Genomic DNA, 10,580 nt, shown 5'->3' on the forward strand with positions numbered 1-10,580 from the left:
TCTAGATTTATATGTTTATTTCTCCTGTATATAAATCCTCATCTGATATGCATCTACTTTTGAGTGCTTCAATATATCACAGTTTACTTTTATAAATCCTGAACAATGAAATTGCCTGGAAGATAAAAGCTAGTGGCCTTTTTTTTATGGCATCTAATGAGATTGAACAGCAGTCTAATGCAATTTTAAAAAATAAGAAATGTGAATGTTCAAACTCCCCATTATAATAAATTTAAAACTGTTCTTCAATAAGACAATCAAATTACTTCTGATATGATAAGTCTGGCATTTTTTTACTGCTTTCATGATAATTTTGTGTTTATGTAGTTTATTAACATGGCCAAGAAAATTAGCATATCCGAAATCTTGTTTACAGTTGAAATGTTATTGATAGTAAAATTATCAGTATAATAAGTGGTATAATAAGATTACCTTGTAGAGGCATGGTATTCGGTCTCTTAAACAGCCTGGAGATTTGGGAGGGAATTGTTAATTCCATTTTGCTCTCTGGAAACTTGTGCCCAGAAGACTCAAGCAGCAGCCCATCCTGGGACTTAGACACATGTCCCCAGAGTCCCAGCTCTTCTCTTCTTCCCTGACACTGAGTGCCTGACACAAGTACAGGCATTCAAATATATTCCCTTCTCCCCCCTTACCTTCCCCAAAGGGGAGGAAAGCTGCTTCCACCCTGTCATTTGGGGAGTGGTGCGGCCCAACGGATAGGGGTCTTGGGTCTTCTACTCACCAGAGCTTAAGAATCACAATCTCTCCGTGCCCAGTTTTCCCCGCCGGAAAACCACAGCCTCATGGTAAAAACCAAATTGAACCTCGTCTAAAAGCACCGAGTAAACTGCAATCATTTCGCAAATATTGGATACCACTGTTTTTGCCCCTGTAATATTTTTTTAACACGAGAAGTGACATGAAATGTGCTCCTGATTCACAGCCTCCCCTCATGCCCCAGGGGCTGAGACAGCCAGGGCTCCACGTTGCTGTCAGGGACGGGCTTGGGCACCCCTCCTCGCCAGCTGTGGAATCGGTCACTTGGCTCTGAAACCCCGAAGCCACTGCCCATGGCTGACAGGCGTGGTGTGTCCACACAGTGACCTCTTCGCCTTCCCAGCAAAAATATCCTATTTTGGCAAGCTGGGCTTTACCCACTCTGCGAGCACTTGGCACTGCCATATATGTGAACTCATTTACGGAGTAAAAAGAGAAACATGCTAGGTCCACTTACTCACCGATGTGAAAATGCCTCTGAGTTACACTGTTCGAAACAGAAAGTCGGGAGACTCAGGGTTTAAATCACGACTGTTTTATAAATAGCTGGAGATGTTCCCTAAGGGAACGCCGCCCTCAGTGAGGAGGTGGGGGGTGGGGGAACGTGGGAAGAGAAGGGGTTCCTAACGTGGAATCAAGGGAGCTGCACGGGAGAGAAGCAGGACAAGGCAAACTGCCCAGGAAAGTAGCACACGGACACCTGACTGTCCCCCAGGGGATGACAGGAAAGGCCTTTCCTGCAGGGATGAGATGCAAATATAATCAGGAGCTACCCTATTACTTTATCCTCTTCAATATGCTCTCCTTTCTGTTTAAGGGTGTCTGTTAAACTTCAGAGCCACGGCCTTTTCCGTGGACTTTGGACTGGTAGCGCCCCCTCTGCCTTGGGGGCCTTCCCTTCCTGACCCAGTGCGACAGAGCTCACAGGCACGCCCCTGTGCTTTACCTTTTACCTGTCAGACGGCTTCGGTCTCCCTGGAAACGATCTTTTAGCCCATTTATAGCAAAGAGCAGAAGCAGAATTTACTTCCCTTAGTGATCTCCTGAGAATGGGGTCCATGTGCATCTGAAAATGGGAATTAAAAAACCGCACTACTTTTTATCATGTTTGACCAGATTCGTCCCCAGCTAACTCCTCTGGGAAAAGGTGAAAACTTACCCTTGGAAGTCCCTAGCGTTACAAAAAACAAGGAGCCAAATGCAGACAGACTTCATGCCCGCAGAAAGCCTCCAGGGGAATCATCAGCGGAGTAATTGTCTTGCCCTCCATAATGTCAGAATAAAACATGAGTCAGCAAAGAGCAAAAGACTAAATTGGTTTAAAATGGAATCTTGGCAAAATGGGAAAGTCAGATCAGTTCGCCCTATAAATCAATAGACCAAAATGTAAGACACAAACAACAAGCACTGTGGATGTCACCAATGACACACCTGTGTTGGCACAATGTGTGGCAGTTGAGGTCAGGGTCACTGCAGCCATCACTCGCCCTCAAACATACATCCCTAAAATTGCAAACGTGCATAAAATGTGGAGTATGGAGCACCAAAGGTGAAGCTAAAGGTAAGTGCTACTTGCTGTGTATGTGGGTGTGTGTGTGTAATTAAATATTTCCATATAAAATGTACAAATATTATATTTCAGATTTAATATGAAAAATATACACATTATTTCTCCAGTGTTCCAAATCCCTTCTGGGCCGTACAAATCTTTCTCATCCACTTTGCTGAAAGTGCCTCAAGAATGTCTGATTCACTTTTGACTCCCTTACTCAGTTAGGGTCATGGATACAGAAGGTATTCAATAAAGAGTGAATAATTTAGCCACTGTAGCCAATTTGCAGGTAATAAAACTATGCATGTCTTGTATATAGCTGCTCTAGCCCCAGGGTGCAGTCTGTCAACTGGCAGGACTGTGAGGGAAGGGCTCTGCAGGGCTGGGGCTAGAACTGGAACCTCCTCAGAGTCTTAGGTTTGCCTTCAAAATCTCAATTTATCCTCAAAGATGAAATTTTACATAAAAATAATATCACAAATAGATGAATTGTACGATACGTGAATGAATATCTCAATAAAACTGTCAAAGTAATACCTTAAAAATAAATTATACTAATATGATGAAAATAGGTCTTATTTGACATTATCTGACTAATATTATTATTATCTAGCTTTTTGAAGGGAAAAATAATATTTATTCATTTAAAAACTACTTTTTGAGGGGGTTTGATCATACTCAGCCATGCCAGAGGCTCACTAAGCTGTCATCTAATCTCTGAGCTGGGGTTTATTAACCAGTTATGGGTCCCATTTAAGAAGGAAGGTGAGGCTCCCAGAGGTTAAGTATCAGAATTAGTAAGATGTAGGCCAGGTTTCAAAGCTAAATCTATCTGACTCCAAATAAATTCATTTAAAATCTTGGGGGGGGGTTGTTTTTTGGGTTTTTTTTACCTTTTAGTAGGGACTTTGGAGAATATGAAGATGAGTTGGCCACCAGTATGTTCTTCTGGATCAGAGTTGTCTTGGGACAGTCACTTAGCACGAACATTTAATAAACAAAAACATTAACAAATAAAAAACTAGTGGGATATTTAGCATAATTGATGGAGAACTGACAAAGATTGGTTGTAACTTGTGTTTTAAGCTTAAAGAACTAACAAATTAATATTCTTAAGGTCAAAGTAACTGTTATTTAATTCATCAGTTAAGGTTCTATTTATTTAGTGTTGCCATAGTTAGCAAATAAAAATTATTAATATATAACTCCTGGTTAAGTTTGGATATCAGATAAACAATGAATAACTTCCTTAGTATGTGTATATCTTGTGCAATATGTCTTGTATTTTGTCTTGTAACCATATTAGAATTTTTAATGGCTAAATTTATCATTGCATTAAAAACAAGGAAAACGTAAACCTCTGCTACTATAAATTCAAATACGTATTCCTTTGTAGCACTTAGAACTTTAATAAATTAAGGAGGTCTATAAAATTTAAATGATCACTTCTAATGATATTAAGGTAGCTTTGACTAACTATTTTAAAATTTTGTCATATCAGAACACATGAAAATGCTGTGTGGGCTATAGAGCCCTTATTTTCTGGCCTAGATGACAGACTTATGGTCTAATCTAGAGCAGAGTATTTAAAACAAATGTTAGTTTGGATGTAATGTTGCTACAAGTGGTCCATAGATCTTTCCCTACAAAACTGAGAACCAATGTGGCATCATTAGTTCCATATCACCACCAACTCGAAGGGCCCTGAGAGGCACACTGTGGTAGGGACCAGAGCTCAGGGTTTGCAGTCCGAGAACTCCCTGATGTTTAGCAAGAGAAGTGAATCTCGATAACACCTAATCAAGTTCTCCTTTTACAAATAAGGAATAGTTGGAGTTCTACTCTCTCTTACACCTTGTAGTCTGCAAAATGGGGCTGCCTGTGTCGCAAGGCTATTGTGAGAATCAAAAGTGACAAAAGCATTTAATTTGATCAAATAATTGTTATAAACTGAGGATACCCCAAGGAGAGCTACCTGAATCACATACCCAGGACTCGAAGGAAATTTAAAGATTACTCTTTTATCTTAGAGATCAGGTTAAAGGGGGAACCTTTCTATTAATAATTAGCACAAGAGAAGCCAAAGTAGGGCAGAGCCACACACCCCAGTCCCCAACCTACTGCTTTTCCCAACTTCACCATGTTCCCCCTTAGGTAGGGGCCCACTGGCTCCATCCTAGACATTGAAATCTGACATGATGTCCTAAGTGTAGAGATCAAGGAAAGATGGCAAGGAGAAAGGAGAAGGACACATAAAATAGAAATTTAAAATAGTAACAGGATTGGCAATGCAAAGAGCAAATTGCCATCCAGGCTGTCCAAGACCAGAATAGCAAGAAACTGTTCTGATTTCCAATTTGGCATCCTTTGGGCCAGTCACAGTTAGCGTCCTCCCTTGGCTCGTGGCGGGAGCGGTCACCACCATCACTGCTGCTCTCGTGAGGGGTTCAGGAGGAGTGCACAGAGGGAATCGGCCTTCCCTCCTCCAACAGAATACTACTGTGGCAACACAGAAATACCAGCTTTCCTTTATTAAAAAGAGGTGGTTAGCCCACAGCAATAACTAAATATATTTTTTGTATTGATCAGAACTGATTAAGACGCACTCAGCCAAAAGTTCATTTCAAAATGTATTCCTTTTGGGGAATGGTGCACGAAAGCCCTTTGGCCAGCGTCACCACGGCTGGGCGGTTGGGTAGCCGGTAGACCAGATGAGAAAAAGACGAAACACTCGCTACGGTAAGTAGCTACACTGTGCCAAGAACTGCGCTAGATGCCTTCACACACTGTTACCTGGCTTCACCCTGCAGCAGTTATAAGAGTAATGACCACCATCGTCTCTGACAAAGGGGAGCACTGAGGCTCACAGCAGTCAAGCAGATTGTCAGTGGTGGCAGAGCCAGGCTATGGCAGAGCTGAGATCTCAACCCTGGGCCTCAGAGGGCAAATCCAGCGGAAAGCAGCAATGCACGAGATGCTTCTGATGTAAAGCAAACCTTGGTCTTAAAACGCTGCTATTGGACTTTTCTTCCTGTTTTGGGAAGGAACACCGTTTTAACCATGGAAAAGCTCTTACGAACCAAGCAAGGTGCAAGGAAGATACGGGACTGTGGACGATCGGCTTTGCTTTGTTTGAAGTCCTGCTTCAAGACTGACGGAGCCTTGAAGATCCAAGGGGAAAAGAAGGGGGGAACTGCCCAGCCTAAGGCCAAGGAAGGTGAAGAAAGGATGAAGGCAACAGCCAAGGAGGAGAGAGGAAGAGGACCTGGGCATCCTTTGTCCCAGCCTGAGAGAATTTCATTCTCCACGGGCAGGAGAGGGAAAGCAAGCCAGGAGTCAGAAGTACGAGTGTGGGACACAGTGACCCAGGTTAACCCAGTGTGCATCTGCTTACCAATGGGTGGCTTGAAAACCAGTGTGGGAATGTACCTGTCAGGTGACATATAAAATGGGACTAAGTGTCATCTATTGTCATCTGCATTGGTGGAGCAATGAAGAGCTCTTCTTCAACATAACCTCAGGGCAGCTTGTGCTCACACAGAATCAACCTGTGTCCTGCCTCCGCACATAAACAAAACAGGCTTTTATCCATCTCCACAGGTACAATAAAATCAAAGCCAAAACAATTGATATGTCAGAAACAAATCCAGCACTCTTCTCTGAGGTTTTAACCTTGTTTTAGGGAAGAAAAAAAAAAAAACAAAGAAAGCAAACGTGAGAGAGATTTTGTTGTTGAAACTGGAATACTCTTTCTAAGAATGTAACAATCACTTATGAGAATAAAATTAACTAAATAAAATGTTTTTAACTAAAACAGGGTTTTCAAATATTCCTATATAATTATAACATCCTGAATAATTTAAGGGCATGCTGTTTATAATGAGAACCATTACGGTAAACTATAAGCTACTTTGAGAACCCCATTTTATTATTCAGCAAGACTCTTGACTGCTCACTGTATTACTGCAACCAACCGACCCATTGTGACCACACACTGCAGCCCAGCACGGAGATTAGAATGACAAAGCCGCTAGTCCCGGCATCCCGACCACCACCGTGGATCTGCCTAGTAACCCTGTGGCTGACACCTCACTCACAAATCCGCTGGCAGCCAGCCCAAACTGCTAAATTTTCAGAAGAACTCAGTGCTCCCGGCTGCAGGGCACGCTCAGGAAGGTTCTCTGTCCTCTGGGAAAGTGTGGTCCACGCTCTCCTGCAAACAACTGCAGTGACCGTGACTGACCTGGTTTCTGAGCAGCTCTCAGAGGCTTGAGTGACCAACCAAACCTCAGGACCCACTTAATTCTGCAAGCTGCTTCTTTATCCACCTCTGGTTTGTTTCCCAGCTGGAGCCCCACGTACTTACTGGTAGCCGTTGGCATCACGTCTCCCCGCCTTTGTTTTCCTCTCCTGCCATCAGCAGGTTCCAGCGAGACTGCCCCGCCAGCGGCAGCAGCAGCGCTGGGTCTGGGAGGCTCAGTGCCGCAGTCAGTGGCTCCCCCTACCCGGAGGTTTTTTTCTTTTTAAAGAGATAGGACTACCGTCAACCCTAAGTGTCAGGAATGCTGCAAATGCAGCAGGGATGCTCAGTGTGGTGGGGAAAACTGACAGTCAGTGCACTCTTTATTCTCTGCACTTGCGAAGATGAATTTTCAGGAGGAGGGTATGGCTAACAGAAGACCGGCTCTGTTAAACACTGGCTGTGTCACCTTAGACGAGTCACACATGCCTCTCATGTACCTCCTGGGAAATAGAGTTGTGACCAGGCAATGTCCAGACTGGAAATCCTGTCATTTACTAAAAATAAAAACAAATCAGCAACATACTCGCAGATATAACACAACACCACGGTGTGTTTGCATTGCATGGTTTAGCTCACAAATGGCTTTTTGTGTGTTATTTGGATTTGGGTATGAGGTTCTGAAGGTCAAAAAAAAAAGGGCATTCACAGGAAGTGTTTTCCTGGACTGGGAAATGCTATACAGTTGTAAATTGTTCTAAAGCTTTCATTGCCAGTGCCAATTTACTAATAAAAAATATTGCAACAATAAATCAAAGAGAGCTCTATTTTCTTGCCTCCCACAACGAGGGATGTGAAATAGCACCAGTGTTTATTCTATACACTGCTTTCCTGCCACTGCCCTGCGTGCTCCTCATGACACTCTTGCAGCAGAACTGCCGACTTGAGCCATACCTCCTGGAGCTTGGAAACTCCCCATTGCTTCACCCCTGCAGAAAATACCTAACTCAGCTCAACTAACTCCAGACCTGAAAAGGCTCACATTATCTCTCCTGGGGAAAGACCAGCACAGGCCTGAAATGCCCACACCGGCTTGGGGAGTAGAGTCCCTGCCTCCCTCCACCTGGCCAGACACAGGGCTGCCACGGAAGACACCAAATTGAATGGCGTTTCCTTTACATCCTAGACTCACAGATTCCTATACGTATAATTTCCTGAGAGACAGTAGGGAAACGTCCTGTTCTAACAAAATTATCACACGACGACAAATGAAGCAAGTTTCTTTCAGGGAGAAATGGTATCTTGAGAGGACCTTTTCATTGGATTCTCACATAGCACTGTGTGGACCACCTGTCTGGCCGTTGGTGACATGCACCTGCGGAGGTGAGCCCGCCCCCTCCAAGGCCACCTCAGGTCTAATGGTACCATTTCAGTTGTCACCAAGTTGATTGAGCACACAACTGCTGTGTCCCTGGAACTTGGGCACAGGGTCTTGCTCACCCAGCAGGGTCTTCTACTCCTGACTTTAGTAGAGCCCCATATAGGGGAGAAGTTATAGATTCTAAGTAGGTTCAATTCCCCACTCCCCCACCTTCCAAGGAACGTGGGCACCAAGGAAGATCATTTGGTTTTGCTCAGTGCAGGGATGTGGGAGGCACAAAGCGGAAACCCCGGGAAGAGCTAGCTCGGGCTGCATGGGAGGGCTGGCCCGGCTTGGAGCTCTGTAGGGTCCGAGAGGGACAGCTAAGAGCTCTGCAGGATCTGAGAGGGACGTGCAGGAGAGTGGACTCTGCAACTGGGAGTGGTGTGAGGGACAAGGAGAGGGGAGGGAAGAGCTGAAGTGTTGCTACCACCAGGGAAACTTCTTGGAAAGCGATGTAGAAAGTACATTTTTAGGAAGTCGCGCTGTGGACTGTGCAATGTAATTCCGGCTTCAGTACCCTCATCGTGAAGAAAAGCTTTAGTAGTGATACTAAACACTTACTTTATTATTAGAAAAGCTTTAGTAGTGATAAATAATTCCTATTCCTCCTTACACATTTGAAGCCGGGCTTCCTTCTGAACGTGGCGCAGGGCTGAGCATATTTGAACGTGGCGCAGGGCTGAGCATATTTGGGCATCAAAGGGACGGTTGCAGGGGTGACTATGCAGCTCTGCACTCTGGGCCAGAGAGCTCCTGCCTGCAGAATGCCCTGCGGTGTGGCCGTGCCCTCTGACCTCTCTTTCTGGCGTTGCCACGACCGAAAGGCAGGCGCACACTCTCCACCCCATGCCTAGACCCCTCCAGTTGCTCCTTTCCTGTCTTAAACACACACATCACATCCCCGGTGGCTTTTCACACGGCTCCCTGCTTCCCCGCCCCGAGCGCAGGTAGGGGGCGTGGCTCCGCCGGCCAGCCACACCCACACAGGTGCGGCCAGTTACCCCAGTCCCCAGTCTTGCACAGTCACTCATTTGGTGATGCTTTTTGCAATTAAATGACACCTAGACTTTTTTGTCTTAAATAACAGTTCTTGTTTTATGCTGATTCCAAAGGCAATGTGTGTGTATTTCAGAAAACACGAGAAATATAGCCCATAGTCCACTACCCTAAATAACTACTCTTCATCTTTGGGATTTATATATGTAGAGAGAGAGAGAGAGAAAATATATATTGAACATACAGTTTTGTATTCGTTTTTCCCATTTAACATTATACTAAAACTGCTATCCTCTTTCATCCTTTCAGAACATAGTTTCTGATACCTGCACGGTACTCCTTATAGTTACAGCATAATTTATTCAAGCAATTTCCTGTTTGGGAGCTTTTAGGTTGATATATGTTGTTTTCAGAAAGGTTAGACCATTTTGCCTACGTACTCACACTGCATAAAGGTGCCCAGTGAAATATTGTTTACTCAGAAATAGAGTCACAAAGTAGAGCTTAAAGTGTAAACACCCTCACGAGCACTGCCTTGTTACTGTCACAGTACATTGCACGTGTTTGCACTTGGCTTTGTACGCATTCAGAAGGTGGTTTCATGTGCACCACAAGCCTTTCACCCTGCCACTGTCTGGATGCCATGTCACTCTCAATAAACTGTATGAGTTCAATTACACTCATGGTGCCATTTCTAGTACTAGAATGCTGTTGTCAAAAGATTTAGACTCTGTCCTAAAAGAGTTAAGAAGGCAAAGGTGTCTGAATAACCAGTGAGTCGCAAATCTTCCACGTTCTGGATAAGGATTGACAGTATACCCAGGTCAGAGGTCAGTCTGTCTATGATGGCTAATTTTATGTGTCACCTTAACTGGGCTAAGCGATAACCCAGATACCCAAAGCATTATTTCTGGGTGTGTCTGTGAGGGTGCTTCCCAAAGAGATTAGCATTTGAATCGGGAGACTGAAGAAAGAAGATCTGCCCTCGCCAATGTGAGCAGGCATCCTCTAATCTGTCAAGGGCCCAGATGTAACAAAAACTCAGAGGAAGAACAAGTTCTCTCCCTTTCTCTCCTCGAGCTGGGGCACCCACCTTCTCCTGCTCTTGGACATCAGAGTTGTTGGGTTTTTTTTAAATTTTTTTCAGCATATTATGGGGGTCCAAGTGTTAAGGTTACGTATATTGCCCATGCCCCCCTCCCCCCTCGAGTCAGAGCTTCAAGCGTGTCCATCCCCCACGCATCAGAGTTTTTGATTTCCAGACATTCGGACTCCAGGACTTACACCAGCACCCCACCCCCCACCCCCACTCCAGTTCTCAAGCCTTTGGCCGTGTGCTGGGACTTACACCATCAGTACCCCTGGTTCTCAGGCCTTCACACTCGGACTGAATTACACCACCAGCTGTCCTCGTTCTCCAGCTTGCAGATGGCAGATCGTGGGACCTCTTGGCCTCCATAATCACATGAGCCAATTCCCATGACAAATCCCCTCTTATGTCTCTCTATATCTCTATCCTATTGGTTCTATTAATATTTCCCTGGAGAACCCAAACTAACACAATGTCCTCACCTCACCTTAAGCTGATC

At 44.5% G+C, this 10,580-nt stretch overlaps 1 protein-coding gene across 2 annotated transcripts in view; it reads right to left on the reverse strand.

Moving 5' to 3' along the window:
• SACS (sacsin molecular chaperone) overlaps window positions 1-6,808 on the reverse strand; it is a 79,784-nt gene extending 72,976 nt beyond the window's left edge. For both annotated transcript variants that reach the window (XM_012744036.3, XM_012744035.3), the window contains exon 1: window positions 6,699-6,808. The gene's annotated coding sequence lies outside the window, so the exon portion shown is untranslated. The remainder of the gene's footprint in view (window positions 1-6,698) is intronic.
• Window positions 6,809-10,580: the final 3,772 nt, after the last annotated feature.

Source organism: Microcebus murinus, chromosome 13 (genome assembly GCF_040939455.1).
Source record: "Microcebus murinus isolate Inina chromosome 13, M.murinus_Inina_mat1.0, whole genome shotgun sequence".
Classification (NCBI taxonomy): domain Eukaryota; kingdom Metazoa; phylum Chordata; class Mammalia; order Primates; family Cheirogaleidae; genus Microcebus; species Microcebus murinus.